The sequence below is a fragment of the Cupressus sempervirens genome, chromosome 2 (genome assembly GCF_028749045.1).
Source record: "Cupressus sempervirens isolate cs-2001-9-10 chromosome 2, ASM2874904v1, whole genome shotgun sequence".
Lineage (NCBI taxonomy): Eukaryota > Viridiplantae > Streptophyta > Pinopsida > Cupressales > Cupressaceae > Cupressus > Cupressus sempervirens.
In genome coordinates this window covers 574,113,600-574,139,403 of record NC_143119.1, presented here as the reverse complement: position 1 = coordinate 574,139,403, position 25,804 = coordinate 574,113,600, and positions in this window count along the sequence as shown.

The window sequence follows — 25,804 nt, the reverse complement described above, 5'->3', positions numbered from 1 at the left end:
TTCCACTTCCAATAGGGATAAAACCAAACATGTCAATAAGAACTGAGAAATTGTACATGATGGGGTTGTTGACAATGTCACACCCAAACCTGCTAAAATGGCATTTAATCTCATAGACTACCTCAAAGTAGCCAAAAATGCTAAGAAGCCTCCCCCTGACAACAAGATGTCTGGGAACAAATCGAGAAACTCATGGACAACATGACCCAAGTGAGAGTATATGCCTTTGGGAGAACCTTTGGATGTGGTTTACAAAACATTGCTACAACACAAGCTTATCTCACCAATGGATAACCCTCATCCCTATGATCCACAACCATGTCCACCATGGTGGAATGAGACCTCATTTTGTGAGTATCACCAAAACAAGGGACACAAAACCAGCAACTATATAAACTTGCATCATAAATTCCAACACATGATTGATGCCGGTGATCTTGTGGTAGATGGACATAACAAAAACTCAGACCACAAGGTGTTCAAAGAGCCTTTCCCATATTATGAAAAAGCAGAGACTTTGAAACCAAGACCCTACAATAAGGTCAACTATACATATTCCAATTATGGCAATGTCATTCACATGGTTGAACTTGTAGATTCTGAATACTGTGACATTATTACCATAAAGGGCAAGCAAGATAACAACAAACCCAAGACACCATTTGTCTTGAGAGGCCCTACTTCCAATAAGATGGATAATGCATCTTTGCAACACTGTGCTAATGCTATTACTCGCTCTCATGCAAAGTTGGTGCTCAAAGGCCTTGCACCTCCTACTTCAAATCTTGAACAATATAAAGACAAAGCCCTTGCTGGTCCATCTGATAAAGGTGCAAAACACACAAAAAACTTGACTACAACCAGTTATAGTGTTCTCGATCAATTGAAATGAACTAATGCTCAAATTTCCATCTTTAAGCTGCTTAAAATCTCGCCTGCTCACAGGAAAATTCTGGACAAAGCCCTCACTGAGGCAAACATTCCTCAAGATCTTGATCTTGAGCGATTTCAATCCATGGTAGGTCACCTGACCTCACCTTATCTTATGACCTTCTCTGAGGAGAATGATAACTCGCTGAATCATCCACACAATCAGCCTCTACACATTAAGGTTATGATCCACTAGACACGTGTTCATCAGGTACTCATTGACAATGGCGCTAGCCTAAATATTGTCTCTGTTGCTCTGCTTAGACAATTGGATTATTCTGAGGACTCTATTGATCCTCGACAAATCATCACTATTAAAGCATACGATGAAGTGGAATGAAAGTCACTAGATCTTGTGATTTTACCAATTCACGTCGGTCCTATCAAAAGGGATGTCACCTGTCAGGTACTTGACATTCTCTTAACCTGCAACATTCTATTGGGATGGCCATGGATACATGAGATGCGCGTTGTACCATCCACATACCACCAATGCATCAAATTCTCATTTCATGGTTTCGAAGTCACTATTCCTGCCACTACTAGCTACACCTACAATATGCTCAAAGTTATTAAAACTTTCATCCCTGCTAACCGTGAGTCTACCAATTGTCACAACAATAAGCTGAAACAAATTGAGCAGTCATTCAAATTGAAAGAAACTAGTATGGGAGAGTACCACATTGAACCAGTGCTATCATTAACGTCTCTCCCAAAGTCTCCTCAACATTTTGGGAGACCCTCAAAGGCAAAGAGGCCATTCATGCTAACATCTCAGACCAAGTATAATGGTGCTTTCATTAAGGTTGTAGTTCCCTTAGAAGATGAAAGTGAAAAAAGAGCCATTTCTGCATGGCTTTACAAAGAAGAGGCTCCAATGGACATAAGAGAACAAGCTTGAGAAATCACTCCTAAGAAATATGGACTTGGTCTTAGGCTTATAAAGCATTTTGGTTACAAGGGAACTAGCCCTATTGGGTGTAATAACAATGGCCTAATTGATCCTATCAAAGCAAAAGCTCGCAGCAACAGTGATACAACTAGCCTAGGGTTTAAGAATGTCCCTTTCCATTTGGGATCAAATCAATTCATCCCCAAACCTAAAATTTCATCTAAAAATGAGTCATAAGCTAAGTCAGATACTCAAGAGGAAGAATCAGATGATGAGGATTCCTACCCTCATCCTATTCCTTATGATCTCGCTAAATTCTTTGCTAAGCTAGATGACTTTGTGCCACGTGTTAGCACTATGGATGATACTAGTGATTCTTCTGAGGACAATACTAAGCAACTCAAATATCATTCAAAAAAGGAAGAATCTAGTTAGTCATGCCATATTAAGTATTTGCATAAGAATCCAAAGGCTAAAGAAGAGTATGTCCCTATCACTGTTGGGGAGTTCTATAGTCTCTCACCATGTAGCACTGATTCTCATGAATATGAGTTTGACTCTCTTTCAAAAGTGACTACTGATAAAGACATTGACCAAGTGCATGTCTATGAAAATTGAATCAAAGTGGGTGAAACATCTAGGGTTAGACTGATAAAGACATTGACCAAGTGCATGTCTATGAAAATTGAATCAAAGTGGGTGAAACATCTAGGGTTAGGTCACAGGGGTCTGATCCAACTAGTGTCCTAGAGTTATCAATTCTTGATGTTAGTATTCTAAGGTGTTTGAATACACCTGTGGATGAGGTCACCGTAGGTCTCAAATTACTGGTCCATGCACTTAATGACTATACTATGAACACAATTGAACCAGCCACTACTCTCTCACTCACACATCTCGAGCTTATAGACTGGAACCCCAATGCATCTAACAAAGTCCCCATGTTTCAGAATGACTATGCTCTCGCATGTTACCTAAATTTTATTGAACCTATAACATCTTCCACTAATGAGCAGAGTATCAACATGACTGAGGCCAACATCAAATATCTCAGTCACATAATTAAAAAGAAAAAATACAAGAGGTTTGATGGTGAAAACCACATTTTGGCAGTGTTGGATCCCAAAAAAGTAAAAACAAAAGATGTATCCAAGGGTGAAAACCTCTCTGAGGTGCCCGTGGATGAGATATTTGATGTCATTCCCAGTCACTTTCAAGAGAGATCATCAGTGTTAATAGAGTTAATGCGACCAATTAACCTAGGCACAAAACAACATCCTCATGTGATACATCTGGCACAGTCATTGTCACCTAAAGAGAAGGAACAATTCATTGCCTTTTTCAAGGAAAAGAAAATAAATTTTGACTGGACATATTCTGATATGCCAAGATTGGATCCTGATCTTATCATGCATCACTTGTCCATAGCACCAGGCATCAAAATGGTTAAACAGAAGCTTCAAAAAATGCACCCTCATGTTGCATTGCTCATCAAAGCCAAATTGGAGAAACTTCTAAAGGTTGGTTTCATCTGTGCTATTGATTATGCCGAATGGATATCCAATATTGTTCCTCTTTCCAAGCACAATAAATCTATCAGAGTTTGTATAGACTTCTGTGATCTTAACTTGGAATGTCCTAAAGATGACTTTTTGCTCCCTAATATTGATATGATCGTAGACATGATGGTTGGCTATGAGATGTACTCACTTATGGATGATTTTTCTAGATACAATTAGATAAAAATTGCGCCAGAAGACCAGGAGAAAAGGGCTTTCACATGTGCATGGGGAACCTTTTGTTGGAATGTTATGCCATTTGGTTTAAAGAATGTTGGTGCTACATATCAACGGGTTGTTACTACAATTTTCCATGACATGATGCATAGAACCATGGAGGACTACTTTGATGATACCTTGGTCAAAAGTGCTAAACGCAATACTCATCTACAAGATTTGGGTCCCATCCTAGATCGTATGGAAAAATTCAGTCTTCGGCTCAATCCTAAGAAATGCACATTTGGTGTCACATCAGAGAAATTGTTGGGATATATTGTTTCTACAAAGGGAATTGAAGTAGATCTAGAAAAAGTACAAGCAATAATGGACATGCCACCACCTTGAAACATCAGTCAGATGAGAGGACTATAGGGATGGCTTCAATCTATTCATAGGTTTATTTCACAATTGGTGAATAGATCACAACCCTTCACAAAGACCTTACATAAGGGTGTGAAATTCAATTGGAGCCAAGATTGTGAGCAAAGCTTAACACATATCAAACAATATCTTGTCAATCCACCAATCCTGATGCCTCCTATGCATGGGAAGCCTTTTCTTTTATACATTTCAGCTACTGAAACATCTTTGGGAATCCTGTTGGCTAAGGAAGACAATGAAAACAAAGAAAGAGCTATTTATTACTTGAGCCGAACATTGGTCTCATATGAGAAAAACTATAGCATTATTGAGAAAGCTTGCTTGGTAGTTTTCTTTGCTTCCCAGAAGTTGAGACACTACATGCTTGCCCACACTACATGGCTTGTGGCTAAAATAGATCCATTAAAGTACTTTCTTAGTAAGGCAGCTCTCATAGGAAGATTGGCTAAATGGATCATGATACTAAGTGAGTTTGACATCCAATATGTTGAATGCAAAGCTATAAAGGGACAGGCAATTGCAGACCAACTAGCGGTGGCATCCATACAAAGTCTTCTACCAATTAACATTGATTTCCCAGATGAGTCAATTCTAACACTCACACACCATACATGGGTTATGTTCTTCGATGGGTCCTTCACACGACAAGGATCAGCTATTGGATTACTCTTCATTACACTACAAAGATACTCATTGCCCAAAGCATACAAGATTTTGTTTCCTTGTACAAATAACATTGCTGAATATGAAGCTTTGATCAATGGTATGAAAATTGTAGCTGAATTGAGAGTAGATCAGTTGGACATCTTCAGTGACTCTCAGCTTGTTATCAACCAAGTAAATGATGTGTAGGGTATAATTTAGTGGCTTATATTTGTAAATTGGCTAATTTTAGAATTTTTGGGCTAGTATTTTGGCTAATAATTTAAGATTTGATACAACCTAAATCGCCATAGTTTTATAAAATTCAATTCTAGAATATTTAAAATCGCTCAATAATTTATTTTATTGAAAAATTTAAACCGAAATATTCACCACAACATTCATTAAATGAATAGATTTGAGTAACCTAAATATAATATATTATTGGAGAAATTAAATTGAACTGACCAATAATTATCATAATTATTAGTTAATTTAGGGATGTATCACCAATATTTATTATTCACTATTGATTTAAAGTATATGTAACGATTCTAATAACATTCCATAAGGTAAAAGAATGTTCAATTTTGATTTGTAATATTCCATGGTGATTAATGAACTTCCTATTATTATTGAGATTCATCAATATTTTATACAAAAAAAATTATGATTTAAAAATAATTGCCAAAATTAATCATATTTAGAATAAAAAATTGAGAGTTTCGCCAATATAAATAATTTTGTTTTTTTAAAATAATGAATTATTCGCAAATATTTTATATCTTTTTTTGGAGGTGGCTTTCTTAAAGTTTACCTTGATGATGTGTATCAAACAAAGGATGAGAAACTAATTCCTTACAAATGCATGGTTGATGACTTGACGAAGTCTTTTGCACACATCACCTTCCAACAAGTTCCACGCATAGATAATAAAGCGATTGATGCCATGGCCACTCTGGCCTCCCTGCTACAAATGCCAAAAAATGATCTCCGACATGAGTTCTTGGTGGAAGCGTTACACTACCCAACCTATGACACACCTAATTCCAAGATGATCTATTCTAGTATAGGACAAGAATTATCCTGCTACCATCACATATATTCCTACCTTTGTAATCAAACCATTCTGAAAGGCCTAACCCAAAATGAGAAATGTTACCTAATCCATAATGCTTCACATTATGTCATTATTGTTGATGATCTGTATAGGATAGGTCTCGACAGAACACTCCTTAGGTGTTTAGAACCCGACGAGTCCAAGCGTGCACTAATTGACATTCACGAAGGCATTTTTGGATCTCATTCCAATGGCCTGACACTAGCTCGCAAACTCCTTCGTGCTGGTTACTACTAGCCTAAAATGGAGCAAGAAGCTATTAAGTATGCTAGGTCTTGCAAGTAGTGTTAGCTACATGGGAATCTCATTCACGCTCCAGCCAGAGAGCTGATTCCCTCTACTACAACATGGCCATTTCAACAATGGGCCTTTGACTTGGTGGGGCAGATTCACCCTACCTCTTCCAATGGACATAAGTTCATCATCACAACTACATATTATTTCATGAAATGGGTAGAGGCAGTACCTCTCACAGTCGCTAATGGAAAAAATGTAGTGCTTTTCATCACAAACTATATCATCTGTAGATATGGTGTACCATCCTCAATCATCATTGACAATGGAGGACAATTCAAGAATAAAGACCTCAAGGAACTGTACAAGAAATTCAAGATCACACAGCATTGGTCTTCCATTTATTACCCCAGGGTAATGGCCAAGCTAAGGCGTCCAATAAGGTGATCCTCAAAATTTTTCATAGCACAGTCAGCAAATCAGGGAGAGACTAGCATCTCCAGATCAACCCAGCCCTGTGGGCATATAGGACAAGCATTAGAACTCCAATGGGCACGACTCCTTTTGCATTCATGTATGGGGCAGATGTTGTGCTTCTAATAAAGGTCAAGATTCCTACCTTGAGAATCTCAATGAAATGCCTTATCACTGATGATGACTACAAGATAGCTCAGCTTCAAGAGCTTATGTTACTAGATGAGCGACGATAAGTAGCATGTGATCATCTACGAGCATATCAACAAAGAATGACCAGAAGTTACAATCAGAGGCTCAGGCCACGTAACTTCCAGATGGGTGACCTCGTCTTGAGAGAGAACCCTAAGAATCAACAACAATGAATGCAAAAGGGAAAGTTTGAACCAAACTAGCTAGGTCCTTACATCATTACTGTAGTATATGGATCTGGCACTTATCAGCTTTCCACAACCGAAGGAGAAGTGCTTAAAGAGCCTATCAATACTCTCCACCTGAAGCAGTTTTATAGTTGATTTAATCTTAGCAAGCTCTCTGTACATATCTATATGTCCTAAAAAAAGTCATAAAAATAAGAAAAAGTCCTGGAAAATAATAATAATAATAATAATAATATAAAAAAAATTGAAAAACAAAAAATAGTGCCATTGATGAAAACCTAGAAATAGGCATCATGGTAGCAAAAAAAAGAGAATCCTACCAAGAAGGTGAAAATCTAGTAAATAGGCGCCTCTTGTTCCTAATGCTCCATCTTGCAGCGCATCTTCTGGCTATTCTCTATAGTCATTTTCACACTTTCTCTTTCTTGCTTTTTTCTCATATATCTATGGATTGAGTCTTGTCATAGCTCGGGGGCATTCCCCCTTTAGTGTCACTACTTTTGAGATTCTCCTCATAGAATCTCCTTTGCAACAGTCACCAGTGGTTCTCACTACGTCTGCCTATTGTCGCTAGTGTCACTATTGTTTAGATTCTCCTCATAAAATCTCCTTCGTGATAGTCACCAATGGTCCTCACTATGTCTGCCTATTCTTTCTAGTGTCACTATTTTTGAGATTCTCCTCATAGAATCTCCTTCACGACAATCACCAGTGGTGCTCACTGCGTCTACCTACTATCTCTGGTGTCACTATTTTTGAGATTCTCCTCATAAAATCTCCTTCATGACAGTCACCAATGGTCCTCACTACGTCTGCCTACTATCGCTAGTGTCACTCTTTTTGAGATTCTCCTCATAGAATCTCCTTCACAATAGTCACTAGTGGTTCTCACTATGTCTACCTATTGTCACTAGTGTCACTCTCTTTTTGAGATTCTCCTCATAGAATCTCCTTTGCGACAGTCACCAGTAGTTCTCACTGCATCTGCCTACTGTCGCCAGTTTCACTCTCTTTTTGAGATTCTCCTCATACAATCTCCTTTGCGACAGTCACCAGTGGTCCTCACTATGTCTGCCTACTGTTGTAAGTGTCACTTTTTCAAGATTCTCCTCATAGAATATCTTTCGCAATAGTCACCAGTTGTTTTAGCTATGTCTGCCTACCATTGCTCAGGTTATGTCTCTAGATTCCTTTATGGAAGATCTCTCTTGCGTCTGTCACCAGTCATCCTGGCTATGTCTGCCTACTATCACTCAATCCTTCTTAGGTTCTTCATCGTGAAGATTCCTCTTTGACCTCAGTCACCATTCATTTTGACTGTGTCTTCCTACTATTGTCACCCTATTGAAGAGATTTCTTTCAAATGTGTTCTGGACACTAACACTTGACATCAATCCCAAAATGTTGAATGCAAAATGATATACTTGTTTGGATATGTTGAGCTTTTCTTTGTTTTCTTTGTTTTTGCTTTATCATATCTCCTCAAGCAACTCAATTATGTCATCTTTGACTAGAGAAGTAATGATTGGGGGCATGATCTTTTCTTATCTTTCTTTCTATGGTTTAGTTCCAATAAGTTGATTTATTTCTATAAGATGGGTGTCCACTCTAAGAGCCTCCATCTAGTATTAGATGGTCATGTGTACCTCGACTACTTTTATATGAATACATTAATAATGTTGGTTCTTCTCCTTGCTTGTTGGAGTAAACTCTTCATGCTACAGTAAATACTAGTACTCGTCCTGCTAAGTGAAAGTACAGGTCACTACGAGTATATCTAACACACTTTTGTCTCAGGTTACAAACACAAGGGTCATTGTGAACAGAATGAATAATGAATACTTAGCATAAGAGGGATCTCTCGTGTGTTTGGTGTGCCTGTCATGCAAGCAACATTCAAGTCATCCTAGCATTTATGCCCTGATGCTTATGTTAACTTGCTACATTAAAAGGGACAAATGTTCTGGTCATTTTGGCTTCTTGTGCCTCGAATGCTTACATTTAATCCCGACGAACCAATAATGTATGTTATATTCATATTTCCATGATTGCAATGTTAGTGGGAATTGTATAACATACGAGCTTTATTTTATATCCAATGATGATTAAATATCAAGGCTTGGTAACCAGACCTACGATTGCATTTAACAGTCTTGCATTACATGCTTCATTTGCATAAGCACGCAATTCAATGGTCATTCTATTCCTACTCTACATGCATTAGATTCCTCCATGGCTGTACAAGCATTTGGTTTGTCAATTCATGCTCCTCAATGGAATACCTGTGACTGTCAAGCAAAAACATGCAACACTACATGAGATGTCAGTTCATACATATGCATTCTATCTAAGTACAACATGCATCTGATGTACATGAAAGTAAAACAAAATAGACAATGACATGTACATAGGAATACTCGGCTCAAGATCTCATATATATATATCAAAAGAATGGGTCAGTACAAAAATGGGCACTACTCGAGTGCAATCGATCAAAAATGATACATGTGGTGTTGGCACACCAATCGATACATAGCTAGGGATCAAAATCAAAGATTAGGCACAGAGCATCTAACTCTATCCTGAACCCTCACCTCCAAGAGGAGTAGGGGCATCAGGTGGCAGAGGTAGTGGTGGCATATCTAACTTGACAGGAGGTTGTGCACCCCCAGACTCTTGTGCATACTGAGAAAATCACTACACCTGAAGTGTCTCATCAAGTACTGCACTCGTATATGCTACATAATAGTATGCTTCTCGAGCTGACTAGAAGCAGATCTCATCCTATGCTAGCTCTAATCTTCACTCTACAGTCTCGGTGCACTCTCTCCAAATATCACTATCCCGCTATTGATCCACTAGCTGCACATCCCAGACTGCCACTGTAATCTGTAACTCTCCCAACTATCGGGAGGCCTAATGAACCCGCTCTTGATACTGCTGCACCATGTCTTGCACCCCACCTGCTGGCTGATTCGGCATGTCCTCATCTACCATTTCTGGTGCCTGCTACTGTGGAGGTGCCTGCAGCTGTGGTGGTGCCTACAGCTGTGGTGGCACCTGCTGCTATGGAGCCTCTTACTAAGCAACCTCCTCCTTTGTCCTCTGCCTATGACGCCGACTCTATCTAGTCCCACTACCCCTGGCACCTGGGTCTGATCCCATCTGACATGGGGGAATTTGCATCTATTAAACCTGGAGCTGAACTCGTGACTACTGTTGTGACTGAACTAGAAGCTATGGCTATGCCTGCTACTACTGAGGTTCTTGTCTCTCTGCCTACCCTGCCATTCCCACTAGATCTGTAAAACATGGGAATGGATGGCTGATCAAAAATGCCTAATATGCAAGCATCATCTCGGCATCTGCTACCTCTAGTAGGTAGTCCCACTAAACTGTAGCTAAGCTATGAATGTCTATCATGGATCACCCTGGATCCATCCATGCTAGCCACCCCCACTCAATGTCCTTCTACAACCTAGCATAGGTAAAGAGCTCAGGAGAAATATCCTGTGGTCAGCCATACTTTTGCCACACTCGAGAGATCATTAATCTCTCCATCATAGATGTTGTCCTGCCCACTAGAGGTCGAGAACTAAACATCCACAATAACTCTCTAGGGGCATCATCCTAGTCCTCTATCTCTCCTCAGGGTCACCATACAATAGACACCAGGTCATCAAGATGTATCCTCCACTGCTCTATCTTACCTAGGTGGGCCTGGGTAATATGCCCTCAATATTTACAAATATAGGGCTCTATGGGCTCTCTGGCATCCTCAAAAATTGGCCTGCATATGGGAAGATGTTCCCAAGCCCAGATCTGCAATACATAAACTCCAGCTGCCATGGTCTTCTTCTTGTGGAAGATGATCTTGTGCATCTCATGAAAAAGGTGAGCTAGCATGCACTGACCCCACCTAAAAATCTCAGGTGCCTCTAGCATCTTGTGAAGCATGGCACCCCACTCACACTCTAAACCATGCTATCCTCTGTCAAGACATAGGAAATAGCTCAAAAATATAGCCAGCACCGATGCTAGCCTATGTGTGGGTCCATATGTGTGCATCAGCTCATCCTAACTAATGGCCCTGCCCCTCGGTAACTCTATCCCGAACACAATAGATAGCGCCTCTGTCCCTGCTCGAGGCACTGTGTCATAGATGACTCAAGCACTGTGAAAGAAAATCTGCAAGATCCTCTAGATGTCCTCCAGAGTGATGGTCATCTCGCCCATTAGCAAATGGAATGTGTTCGTCTCTAAATAGAAATGCTCTACCAAGACAGTGAGAAGGTTGTGATTCACCATCATGGTTGGAATCTGGCACAAAGAAGACAAACCCAATTGGGCAATGTGTGCCCGATCAGCATCATCAAGACTCCGCAATAACTCTCCATATGGTGGATAGTGTGATCTGAATGCCACATCACCAAAGACCTCCTGCATGCACAACAAGAAACAATCAGTATCAAGTCGAAACGATGCATTAGAACAAATTAAAATACAATTTTTTAGTACAAAAATCAAAATTTTACACATAACTGTCATGAAATTTTGCATGAAATTCATGAAATCTCATGTGTAATTCTTTCAGTTTCGCGCAAAAACATTCTTTTTTCGTGCAAAGAATCACGCATTCGCATGAAAAAAGAGCTGATCGTGTGAAGAAAGAACTGTTTGCATGAGAAAAGAGATTTTCACGCAAGAAACAAATTGCTCATGCAAAGAATCTCTTCCTTTGCACGAAACATAATGTCTCCCGCGTGAAGATCCTCGCTGTCACACGCGAAGAAACAATGAACCCTATTTCTTTGCGTAAAGAAAGAAGATCTTCGCATGAAATCTGATAGGTCTCGCGTGAAGAAAGATTTGACCCCCTAAAAACAAGCTAAAATGTGCAATAAATGACCTCAAAATGTGTAAAAGTGAAAGTACGAAGGAGGGGAATCGATGACTCGCCTATGGTCCATAGTCTACTGGGTAGCTGTGATGTCTAGAGTGCTCAAATCAATGATGTCTCATGCTAATTGCCATGTCTCTCTCAGAGCTCAAATCAATAGAAGAAAAAAAGCACAAATGAATTGAAAATGACCCAACAAGCCCTTATATAGCTGTTGACCCAAATTTTTCAAAGTGCTCAGATTTGCTCAAAAATCACACCCCTGGCTAATTGGACTGTTCTGGATCCATTTTTGGGATCAAATTCAAAATTTGACACACTTAAGAGCTTCAAAATTGTGTTTTAAAAATTTTGGGGACTGACGCAATCGAATGCTTGTGCAACCCAAATCTTTCTAATACTTTGTGATTCTTGGAATCCTTTCATCTCTACATTCTCCATATTTTCAAAAATCCTTTTCAAAATAGTCAACTCAAGTCAACCATGGCTAAATTTGATCAACTTTTGGTCAAACTTTGTCTTTGTGACTTCACAATCATTTCAAATCAACCTTGAATCTTCTTTCAATCATTCTAATCTCTTCTATATTCTGGTGAATCTCAGATTTTTTCTATATCTCATGATATACTGCTTCAAATCATATTTCTGGTGTGTCATCTTTTGATTTCACTCCTGAGGGTGTAGGATGATTAACATCATTAAATACCTATTGTTTGGGGCATCTGGTTCCCATCTTATGTCCTTATCACTTGGGGCATCTCATCACTCGGGGCATATTGTTCCCTTCTATCTGGCATCTTTGCTATCTATCTTATCTTTTCATCAATTGAACAACCTTATAATAGCTCTTCTTAGAGTTTGATGGACAGGTATCAGGACAGTCTAAACCCTGACTCCTGAAGATCAAGCCTTATTCTGGGGATGATTCTACAACTCATGATTGGACCTTGTTATCTTTTATCTATCTTAGGTATCTAGGTGTTCTATCTGGATCCTTGAAGGTTAAACTCCATTCTGGAGATAATCTTCTAAATGCTATCAATTTTAGGTATCTAGGTGTTCTGCCTAGATCCTTAAAGATTAAACTCCATTCTGGAGATAGTCTTTTAAATGCTACCAATCTTAGGTATCTAAGTGCTCTACTTGGATTCCTTTGGATTAAGCTCTGTTCTAGAGATAGTCCTTAAAAGCTTATCAATTGGTCTTCATGTCATCATCTTCAAAACCAATCTCATCTTCACAACATGCTTTTTGATTATCTTTGAATTGAACGTGTTGCTCACACATTTATTCAAAGAGGGGAAAAATGTAATACCCCAAAATTGGCTCATTGCCATCTCAACCAATTCTAGTCTATTTCTGATCAATCCTAAAGTCCTATTCCATTGGGCAAATTCTTATTCAGCTACTTGCTTCTTGACTTAATTGTCAGATGCAGAAGACCCTAATCTACATTCATCATGCTTATTATTTAATTCCTATAGTATTTACTCATATTAGTCACATTAAATCTATTGATTAATATTTAATTTAATTACTAAGTATTTAGACTTTGATTAAATTAAATTATATCTTAAGGTTAATTTACTATGGAATTAAATTTATTTAATTTAATAAATGTGCCTATTTTAATTAATTAAATTAAATTATTTAATTAAATGGAGTACTTACTTCTAATTAATTAAACAAAGTTATTTAATTAAATGGGAAGCCATTCCTAATTAATTAAATGAAGTTATTTAATTGAATAAGAAAAGTGTTTCTAATTAATTAAAGGATTATTTAATTAAATAGAAAAGGTAATTATGAGAGTATATCTCATTTTATTGAATTAAATATCTCACCAAAATCTCTCTTTAGTTCAAAAAGGAAATTTCCAGTTCACTATTGATCAAAAAGGAATTAAATCAGTTAACTCCTTATTCTACTCAAATTAAATTAGTTAACTCCCTTTAATTTGGGAATCTTCCTTTATGACTGATCTTCACCTTTAATCTTGACCGTTGATTGAAATCGATCTCAACCATTGATGTATTCCAAAAAAGTCTATTTAAGAGACCCTCATCTCTTCATTTTGAGGGAGGATGAATTAGAATTTGCATTGAATTGCTATTAAAATTCATACTCACATTTGCTCACATTTTTGCATACATCTTGCATTCTTACTTTAAATTCATTTAGCTTAATATGCATAGGTTAATCTAGTTTTGTTTCAATTGTTCCTAGATTAGAATGCATTTCTCATTCTAGATTAATCTGCATAATCATATAGATTAATTTTATTTCTTAAATCCTTCATTCTTAGAGGGTCTGGTTGCTTAAACACCTCAAATCTGAGGATATCTAACAAGCAATTCCCTTTAGATAGAAGGCAACAGGTTGCCTTGCCGACTGATTTTCAGATGAACAATCCAATGTTCATTCTAGGATGAATCTGCAAATAAGGACCATGTTGAAGGGTGTGTGTTAGCAGAGGCCGCATATTCATGCATACACAAACAACATTGTGGAACATGAAGCCCTTATTGTTGGACTACGAGTGACTTTATCCCTTCAAATTAAAAAACTAGATATCTTTGGTGATTCTTAATTGATCCTACAATAAATAAAGGGTTTATATCAAGCTAAGAATGATAGTATGAAAAAATACCTAGAACTAGCTTTCATTTTATTAAATAGATTCTCATCTTATAATATCTATTTAGTTCCTCACAAAGATAATACGCATGTAGATGCTATGGCTAGTGCAATGTCTCTCTTATGTCTCAATGATAACAAATATTTTCAATTCATTATTCACACTCTCTTGGATCCTGCTATTTCTAGATGTGATTTCATGGTAAATTGGTGTTGTACCCTAAGTTTTCATGAATGGTTTGATAATATCTTCTAGTATTTGAAAGATGGAAACTTTCTCGAATCTTCTTTTTTAAATTGTCATTCTCATATTCAAAAATAGTTCATTTGATATACTATGTTGGGTGATTCTTTGTATAAAATATCTTACAATGGTCATCTACCAAAATGTCTAGGACATGCAAAAATATCAATTACTTTAGAAGAAGATCATGTTGGACCTTGTGGTGGATACTTTGGTGGAAATTCATTGATTAAGAAATTACTATGAATGGGATATTCTTGGTGTTCAATGGAACAAGATTATTTTTCTTTTGTCAAGAAATACTTGTAATGTCAACAATATGGTAATCTTTTTCATGCTCTTTCTACTGCTCTTCATACTCAATAAGCATCTTGACCTTTTAGTGTTTGTGGTCTTGATCTCATTGGGATAATAACTCCTCCTTTAGAAGGACATACTTAGATTTTAATTTTTACTAATTACTTTGTTAAATGGGTAGAAATTGTTCCTCTTTGATATATGACAACATAGGTCATCTATGATTTTATTCTTTAGAATATCAATTCTCAATTTTTTGTTCCTTCTACTATTATTTCTGACAATGGAACCTTATTTAAAAATAAGGAAGTTAAGAAATTCCTGGGGAAACATTGTATTCATCAACAATTTTCTACACATTATCCTCAATCTAATGATCAAGCTGAAGCATCTAACAAAGTCATTGAGAAAATCCTATAGAAAATAGTAAATAAGCATGGAAAATATTGGCATACACAACTCACATATGCTTTATGGGCTTATAGAACAAGAGTTTGTACCGCTACCATTACTTCTCCCTATAACTTGGTATATGGTGTAGATGCTATTATACTCTTGGAACTAGAAATTCTTTCTCTTCAAGCCTCTTTCCATAGAATTATTGATAATGACACCTTTTGAGAACAACATTTACAGGAATTGGAAATTTTGGATGAACAACAAATTAATGCATTAGAAAATTGTAAGAGCTTATCATAAATCCCTTCAAAAGTGTTATACCAATAAATTACTTGAAAAATCATTTATTTTGGGTGATCTTGTTCTTTATGAAAATCATAGGAATGTTAATACTTTACCAGAATTTAAAAGAGGGAAAATTCAATCCTAATTGGCTAGGTCCTCTTGTGGTTACTTAAGTGTATGGCTCTGGTGCATACAAGATTACAGATATGGATGATGCTCCTCTCAAGGAACCTATTAATTATTTAGGTGGAAAAGGGAGGCACTTTAACAGGATTATAGGTCTCCCTAATTCTTGGTCACTAAGCCATTCAAATATGTATGAAAGGGAAAGAGGAGAATGTCCAAATATGATTCCACTCATGATCCAAATTAGATTAGATAGGAACCAAAGGAAGAAGGGTGTCGATACTAAATTCAAATTATAAAGAGTAATGCAATACAAGGAAATGTACTCTTTGACCCTTAAAGGATAATGTGTATGTAAAATTGAAGCAATTGTTTAAATAATATGGATATAGATGTTATGTGTATACAATTAGTCCAATTAAGATATAGATCCAGAGTAAAGATATGAAGGAAAATAAAATATAAAAGATTGACCTTGAAATGCATAGAAAAACATGTATTTTAACTCCAAAAGTCATAGATTTGAACCCTTTTTCTGAAATGATGAAAGGAACAAAACCTAGAATTCTCTCAAAGAGTAGGCTTAGATATGTAAGCTTTGACTAGATCCTACAAATAAACATAGAAAAGAAGGGTTTTGTGGTTGGATTTGGATAAGGGCTTGCCTTGGTCAAGCCCTAGGTTAAGGAATTAACTATAATTGAGAAATGTAAATGTAAATGACTAAAAGACAAGATAAATGTTAGGATCCACCTTGCTAAAGCCCCTTGTCTATATGGATTTTGTATGTAAATGTATTGTAGATCTTGAATTAGGAATGTAGGGTATCTCCACACTTTACAACAGATCTACCATAATCCCATCATGGTGTCATAAATGTAAATGTACATCAATGAAGAAGATGATAAAATTATTCAATGTAGATCTCCTCCCTTAATAGCCAACAATAAGCTAGATCTTGAAGAGGAAATGTTCACAAAGAATCCTTCAATAGAAATCTCCTTGCTTGAAAAATGCTTGATTATCTTGACTACTTGAACTCCTTAAATGAAAAAGGCATAAATATGGACTTGAGAGCAAAATCTTAGATTACTTGAGTGTATGATTGAATGAGATCTGAAAATGATGCCTCCAAGTCTCTTTATATATGAGTTTTTGGGCAAGAAAATAATACAAGTCGACGAGAGAGTGAAATAAAATAAATTAAACCCTTGAGGCCTTTTTGGCCCTAAGCCCCAAAAGAATAGGGGACTAGGTCAACCTCAATTAACCTAGTTGAGAATAAGTTGACCTAAGTCAACCTAGTCCCAGAGATCGGGTATTAGATGCCACAAAAAGAAGAGGTAGATACTAGAACAAATAAGGTGGAAAGAGGAAGAAAATAGGAGAAAAGGGGATTGAGCACATGCACATCCATGGTCTGAATAAGAAATTACGGACAGGGTGTCAAAATATCTTAAAAGCTAAGTGTGTGCATTTTAAGATAATACATTTATCCCCCACTTTAGCGGGAGTATGATTTTCCTCAAACTCACAATAAAGTAGATCAAGAGAGAAAAAAAACTCTTATCGCAATCTAGGAGCCAAAGATATCATCAAGCCCCTAAGATACTTGAGTCCTTATCACATCTAGAATCATAATAAGAGGGATAAGCACTATGGAGGGGTGTAGTGACTTGTCTAATAAGGTTTGTGTGTCTTATTGTGAACCACCCAAGAAAAAGGAAGTGGGGGAGAGGTATCTACAAAAGGGGATGGTATTTGAATGATCTAGAAAGTGTGAGTGGTATGCTATTCAAACCATCAAAGATGAATCAAATGGTCTAGCAAGTGTCTATGGTATGCTAGTTAGTCAATCAATGGAATCAACTTCAAGGAAACTCCATGTCCTAAACAAAAGAATCAAAAGTGACCTATGAATAATGATGTGTGTGTCCTTATCAGATCAGAACAAGACTGAGCTTCCCAGACTATTAGTAGTGAAAAGAAGGGTCCAAAAATAAGGATCGGGCCTCCCAAACTATCAATAGTTTAGAGAGAGATCAAAAAAGAGACCAAGTCCCCAAGAACCATAAATAGTTCTATGAAACTAGAAGGAAAGAGATAGAGGGGTTAACATGAAATAACAATGCATAGATTTAGGCACACCTTAGAAATTATACCAAGCACTAAAGGCTAAAGTACTCCAAGCTATACACAGAATCTATATTTTTACTTCATGGTTAAAGGATGAGTGAGGTGTATTCCCCCATGTTAAATTGATTACAAAAACCTTGATAGGAGAAATAGCTTTGATGGAAGTATACATGTATTCACTAAAGAACATTTCCAGTATGAGATTCCCCCAAGAAGAGAAACATTTCAAGGGATATGAGGACATAACAAAAAAAGACCACAAAGGGATCTACTAACATTGGGGTTAGTAAGATCTTATGATAATATGTAATATTATATCAATTGTGAATGTATCATCATTCCCCAAAGGAAGTAGAACTACAAAAAAATGGAGGAAAAGACATATAAGAGTTATAAAGAAGAGTATTTTTGGGCCAATAGCATAGAGACCAAAAAAATAGTACTACCATATCATAAGAAACCAAGAAGACTATACAAGGTCACTGATACAAATAATACCGCAAGCATGGCATAACATATAATAATATCTAGAAGAAAAGAGATACAAATAGAACAATGTTTACGACAGAGTGGTCACTTTATCCTCTTAAGCTCAACAAGGTAACAAGGATCATCTAAATAAATGAAATCAAAACATATAATGAAAACAAAACATAAAATAAAATACAACACAAGAACACAAATACTACCATGACAAATGAAGTCCACATCAAGTGTTTCACATGTCACCTCCCCCTATCTCGATCTAAAATGTTAGGGGAAGGATGGCAACTTGCAAGAAGAATGAAATTCATTACAATAGGAATCATGGTGAGCTCTAAGTGAGGACTTTGGGTGTCACTATGCTCATACTATAAGTGATTGTAAGTTGCGTAGAAAGTAATGGCCTACATTTTCACTATTTTTAAGATTTTGAATGTATATTGTGAAAATTTAGATTATTTTTTGTAAAATTAGGGTTTACATTTTAGTGTTGCAAAATCCCTATTAGAAAATCCCCAATTTCAAGTCCATATACAATCTCTTCATGTCTCAACCCTTTTTTTTCAAATATTTGTGTAAAGGATTTTTCAATTTTTAAAAGAAACATTAAAAATTCAAGTGGCAAAGTCATGACTGAAGCTTATCTCTAAATCTCCTCATTGTTAAACTTTAATATTTTCTAAGTCATGATGATGTGACACAATTGATGGCAAGGTTTTTGTAAGTTCTCCATGGCTCATTGTAAAAATATTTCTCAAGCAAAAAAGGTGTGACATGACTAAATGGACATTCTTTGTGGCTTCTTTGTGGTTAAGCATGAGAGCATGGTTTAATCAATGACAACATGAAAGGCATTCATAGTGTATCTCTAGTCTCATAATAACATATGAATATGACATGTGGAAGGATTTGGAGATGACACGTTATGATACAGCATGAAGGATTAAGTAGTGAAGTAGGGATCAATGTTAGAGAACACCTCCACACCACTTCGCAACTTAAAGACTTAAGAGTTAACATTGCAAAGAGATGTGGAGACTAGCCCTTATTATGGGTTCACATGCCTAAAGACTATAGCTTAATAGAAAATCGTGAACAAGAGAAATAGTTAATGTGTTATAAAGGTTTGGCTAATGTTGAGTCTCATGGTTAAAACTATAAAGTAAAAGAGAAGTCATGAAGAATAGATTGAGCATAAGTTAGCAATGTTCATTGTTGCATTGTTCATTTTGAAAGTTTTGAAGAGAAAGAGGAAAAGTAGTGATCATTCAAGTATTAAAGTATAACGCCTTGTCACAAGTTAAAAATGTCAATGTTACCATTGAGCAAAGAATGGGAGACTATAGTGTTCATAGCTTCATGATGAAAGGAATGCAGTTAGAAAAAAAAAAGTTGAGAACTGGCGATGAGGTTAAAAGATGATGAGATTTTTGTTGATGTTTGGTCTTGTGGTTAAAATACAAGGAAAAAGAGAAGTCATGAAGTAGCAATGTGGTAATTCCAATATTGTTCATTATTTCATGTGGTCTAAAGATTAAGTGTAAAGAATGACTACGAACCAAAAAAGGGTTTAATGTGGTCGCAAGCAAGACAAAAGGGTTAGATAGCACACCTAGTGATGTCATGGATAATTCAAAGTGCTAAGGGTTATCCTGGTCGTAGCTTAAAATGAATAATTGCATATGGCTAGTGAGAAATGGAGATAAAGAGGTTAAAGGCTATTATTATTTCATAATGGCTAAAAATATAAAGTATTGTCTAAAATAGGGTAAGTTTTTAAACATTGGCAGTACATGCATCGTAAAACATGAATATGATAGTTTTCTATAAAAACACCATTAATGCCACTCTCATGCTCAAATGTGATTAAAAGGGTGATGTAATAGAATTTTGGCACCAACATTCATAGATTTTAGTGCTAAGAAGAAGTTTGTGCATAGAATTGTTCAGAGAAGTTGAATTGTAGAAGAATTTCAAGTCTCAAATTAAGGAAACATGGCATAGGAAGAAGGCAAGTTGATTGCTTAAATGAATATTGAAGAAGCTACTCCAAGTACAAAGAAAGGAAAAATGTCAATAGCAAATGTATTTTTTGATGAATGGGTCTACTTTCTACCAAAGTCATCAAATACCCAATCAGCTAATTCACACATCCTGAGAGATCCTTATAGCTTTTGTAGGGATGTGAAGGTACCAAAAACTAATGGAAATGAGTTATTTTGGTATTTCTATAACAAAAGATTATGTGAGTTGTCCATTTCAAATCCTTGGAACATAAATTTGGCCAAATTGATCATGTCAGAAGTCATCATGGATGTAGACTTAGTGAAAGCCTTAATTAAAGCATATAATCTTGTGACTCACATATTTCATAGAAAGGATATAAGTGTCTTGTGTACACTAGACAACAAGACATTTATAGAAGTTTTTGACCTAGGAGGGCCTATGACTAAGGTTATTGAATAGGGAAAACTTGATGAGACTTTCAAAAATCACAGATTGCTTGGAGACTAAGGAATGCAGAGATAGGACCTTGGAGTGGAAAGAGATAATGAAAATTGAAGAGAGATATTTAGATAGGTTCAATAAATGCATCCAAAATTATGAAAACATAATGTCCCAAGTGCTCCCAAAAGTAAAAAATAGGGTAGAACCTAATGTTCCCAAACAAGACATTGTGATTGAAATTGATGAACAAGAGGAATAACCAGAAAGCTCATCTTGGGCTCAAGGTGGTAGAAAGAGGCAAAATTAATTAAAATAACAAGCAAAAAGGGAACAGGCCCTCTAGATTCTGCCAAGAGTGAGTAAGTATTTTGATGATGTGAGACACAACTTCCTGATGAAGCAAGCCACTAAGAATGAAATAATCCCAAATAAACTTGAGCTTGAGGCCAAAATGATAGATGACAGGATTATACAAACTCGAGATTTTATGAAGGATGGTGACTTCATTAATTCTAAAGAGTTTAAAATTTTTATTTTCAAGATAAAGAAAAATGAATTGTCTTTACAATTGCAACCAGGAGATTTAGATGAAAAGGTTGTAGAATTAGTGAAAAAAATTTAGGAATATGATTCAAGTAGTGAACTTCTTATTTTAGATGAAGCTAGAGATTTTGTGAAAAGAAGTGGAATATTGCTCTTCCCTAGATGGGAGATAAGTTCATCTTTCATGTTGGATTAGATAGGAAGACAAAATGGGTCTATCTCATTTGAAGAAGTTAATATCACTAGAGAATTGCAAGGGGTTGGTTTTAATATTAATGTTAAGACAATGGCAATCTAGAGTTTGGCCCTTGAATTAGATAAGCCAACACTTATGGAAGTCAAAGATTCCCTAAAGGGAAATGTGATATTCTAGAATGTTACTACAACATCTAATGACTAGATATACAACATGATGAATACAATGTCACTAATAGGGAAAAGCAAGATGGACCTCTTAGAGTAATAGTTATTTCAGACTTATAGTAGGTACATTGAAGCAAGGAAGTAGTACAAAGAATAAATTAAGAAAATATGTGTGCTTGAACAAGAAATGGCTACTCTAGAGAATGAGGTCAAAACTTTGAATAATGTAATGAGGCTAGTCACTAAGGTGAAATATGAAGAGACCCAAACAGGCATTGATATATCAAATGTGTGTATGGATCAACACATAGAAACAAAATAATTGGAAGCATATGAAGATATAGAAATAAGGATGATGGAAATCATGATGTCACATAAGATAAATGTCCTAAAACAAGCTTCACAATATCTCCACATTAGTTACATTGCTTTACAAGGTGTAGAATACAAATGCTTAGAAGCATTTTCTTTGCTCTCTCTATTGTTTACCAAGTGGGGCCCATACATTTCATTCTTTGATAGGTTTGTCCCAATTTTGACACAAAATAAATAATTACCTAAGGAAGTTATCATGTCCATAAGGAAGATGGTAAATAGAGTCAAGGAGCTAAATGGTTTCTTTTTGGGAAAAATGCAGTTAATAATAATAAGATGAAGACCATTGATAATGGAACGATTGGCTTCATTCTAAAAATTGTTGATGATGATAATAACTTAAGGGAATGGTAGGAATGGTCTAATTCCTTTGATAATACCTTGAAGCACAAGAGATTAATTTCTTATTGCAATAATGAAACTAATATTGTTATAGTATTTGATATTATTAACATTATGTATAATATTGAATCATATATCAACAAGACAGTTGCAGAGGTTTGAGTTATAACATATGCAAAGTAGAAAAAGTGTTTGAATGAGTTGAATGTTGCTAGAGAAGTCACTGGCAAGATGAGGACTCTGATATTACCATTTGAGAGGTTGTGGTCAATATTAAAGCAATACCATCTAGAGATAGAGACTGAGCAAGATGGAAGAAGTTAAAATAACCAGAAGAGTAAGGACAACTATCTCAACAAGATATCTTATCTTTGTGGTTCAGTTGTTGTGGATATTCTCTTGTTTTAAGCAATGAAGTTGGTCCTGAACATCTAGAATGATAGTTGTTCAATTTTGGCTATCTCCAACATTATCTCATGTAATTGTCTTGTCTTATATGAAATAATATTGTTACATCTAATTTTGAATATATGTCCTCCCATCTGAAGCTTTTTGAAATCCTTGTTCTATAAAAGGATTTCCAAGATGTGGAGTGACGGTCTGAATTTTGAGTCAATTTTGATGATAATATCATTTTGAGTTTTCTATATTTTATGCATGTTTTATGATGTTTTAGCTTGTATTCTTAGATTTTATAGAAATCAAATGAGAAAGTGTTCTTCAAATTTTTTTGTTATATTTTAGAGTCTTATATCAAAGAAATGTATCATTTTCAAGAAAGATAAATACAAAGAGCAGTTGCAAGATATATGTGAATTCTAAATTTTGTCTCCATTTTATGTGTCTATGACTTTGAGAGTAAATGAAAAAAGTTTAGTTTATTTGAATTTAATTTGGATGAGTTGTATATTACTTCATTGATGCGTTTAATTCAATGAATTAAGTAAATACTTATGTGAAGTAATAGGTTTATTGATGTATGGAGTGGATATTATAATTATGGAATTTAGGGTTTAATAGTTGATATAGTTAATTGCAAGACAATTAAATAGATCTAATTCAGTGATATGACTCTATTATAACAATGGATTAAGGCATCAGTCAAAGATTTGAAAATCAAGCAAGATAGTCATGATTTGTATTAAATCATTCATTTTAAAATCAAAATCAATTTACTAAGTGTTTATAGAAATGAGATCCAATGTTGGTCATCACTTATTGCAAGAGTTTAGAAACTTTTAGTTAGTTGTTGTAAGCTTGTTGTCAATTTGCAATTTCAAGAAGTTTGAGAGACCAATTCTATTGTAAGGGATTTATAGTGTGATTATGCTTAGAAATAGTTAAAATCCCTAGGTTTATCTACCTTGGTTAGTAGAACCTAAAGTGTAGAAGCTATCATTTTCCTTGTTAGTTGGTCTAGAAATAAGTAATATATGCCATTATGAGAAGTAGCTAAACCCTAGGTATCATTTTATTTGTTATCTTCTAGTACTGTTAAATCTAAATCCAATAGAAAGCATGTTAGGAAAATCATTATCCATATCAATTAATTCTTCATCACTACTAACATGTTCATCATCTAAAGTATCTTCCATATCAAGATTAATAGAATCTAAAATATGAACAAAATCATCATGCTTATCCATATGAAAAGTGTTACCTTGTTTAGATTCCTCCAAAGAGTCACACATGGTTTGATCAAAGGAAGGTAAAGGTTGAGATGAAGACATAGGTTGAGAAGAAAGATAACGAGATTTGGCCTTAGCTTTATTAGCTTGACAGTTTCTTATGAGATATAATAGGAGGAATGGGATCAACTACCATAGGTTTTGAATACAAAACATTAATAGGTTCAGATGTAGTTGTTGAAGAAGGTAAAATTGGTTCATAAATAGGAAAAAAATAGAGTAGGAAAGATAGGCACAAGTGAGAAACCCTTAGGAAGACTAAGTTCTATGATCTTTCTCACTTTATGTTGTTGGTTGTTTCTATAGAGATGACCAGGATGAGAAGGTGGTTTTTCAAGATGAGATGACCAATAAAAATAAATCTCAACACAATCTCTAGGACATAAATATATCTCAACACAATCTTTAGGATGCAATGGTTTATAAAGAGAATGATTAATAGTAATAATGTCTCCATCATGGGGAAATGTAAGACATTTATGAATAGGAGAAGCTAAAGATTGCATGGAAGAAAGTTATGGAATACCAAGCTTAACTTGAAATTGATTAGAAGTAGGAATAACAAAAAAGGTAATAAAAACAACTTTTCTTGACAAAGTAAGAGGCAAAGTGATACAACCTTGAGGATGATAAATAAAAACATTGTAAGTTTGAATCCACACAAGAGTTGTATCATAAGTATCTCTATGCAACCCTTTATTAAAAATGTGTTCTTCAGTGATAACATTCACAATAGAGGAAGGATCAACCAAAGTACCATGATAAGGAGTATCAGAAACTCTAGCAGTGATGTAAAGAGAACCATTAGGGGCCTTAAACATATAAAACTAACTAAAGCTAATAAGGGGTGTCTATTTAGGTTCAGGTGGAGAAGAAATCAAAGGTTGAGGTTCTAACTCAACATGATTAACTACATGAGTCACATCTTGTATCTTGTCATCATAATTAATATGGTGATCAGAAGAAGGAGGTTGATTGATAACATTCGTTGAGTGTGAAGGTAAATGATTAGTGTAAATTTGCAATTCATGATTAGGCATTGCAACAGATTTATTCATGTTATTAACTTGAGCATCAATAGATATAGCCTTAGAATCAATAAGGTCCCAAATAATATTCTTCAAATCATAACACTTTTGAGTATCATGACCTATTTGATGGTGATATTGATAGAAAGAATTTGAATCAAATTACTTAGCCAATAATTTTTAAAGATCAATAAGATGAATAGGAGGAAGGTTAAGAATTCCAGCATGAATCAATTTAGTCAACATCTCAAAAAAAGGGTCAAATAATTGAGTATACTTATGGTTAGGATGATATATAGAGGAAAAAATAGTTGTACATCTAGATGTAGTAGCCACTTGATCAACAACTAATTTGTAGACTTGATTTTGATAAAATTATTAGGTTTAGAGAACTTGTTTGAATTTTTGGTGGCATCACTCTTATCACTAGAAACAAGAGCCATCAAAGTAGGTGTCTGGAGTTGAATCACTTGTAACTAGTAATGGTGAAGCACTACACATAAATGTGAAAAAGGAGGTAGAGAGCAATGATATTGCAAGGCTCTATCCCTAAAAGTACATGGAAACAACTTAGCCATAAGCCTATAGTTGTGAGAAAAATTACTACATATAGTCTATAAAGTTTTAACATGAATTACAAGATCTACCTTACCAAATTATAAGTCTTAAGATGAGGTGC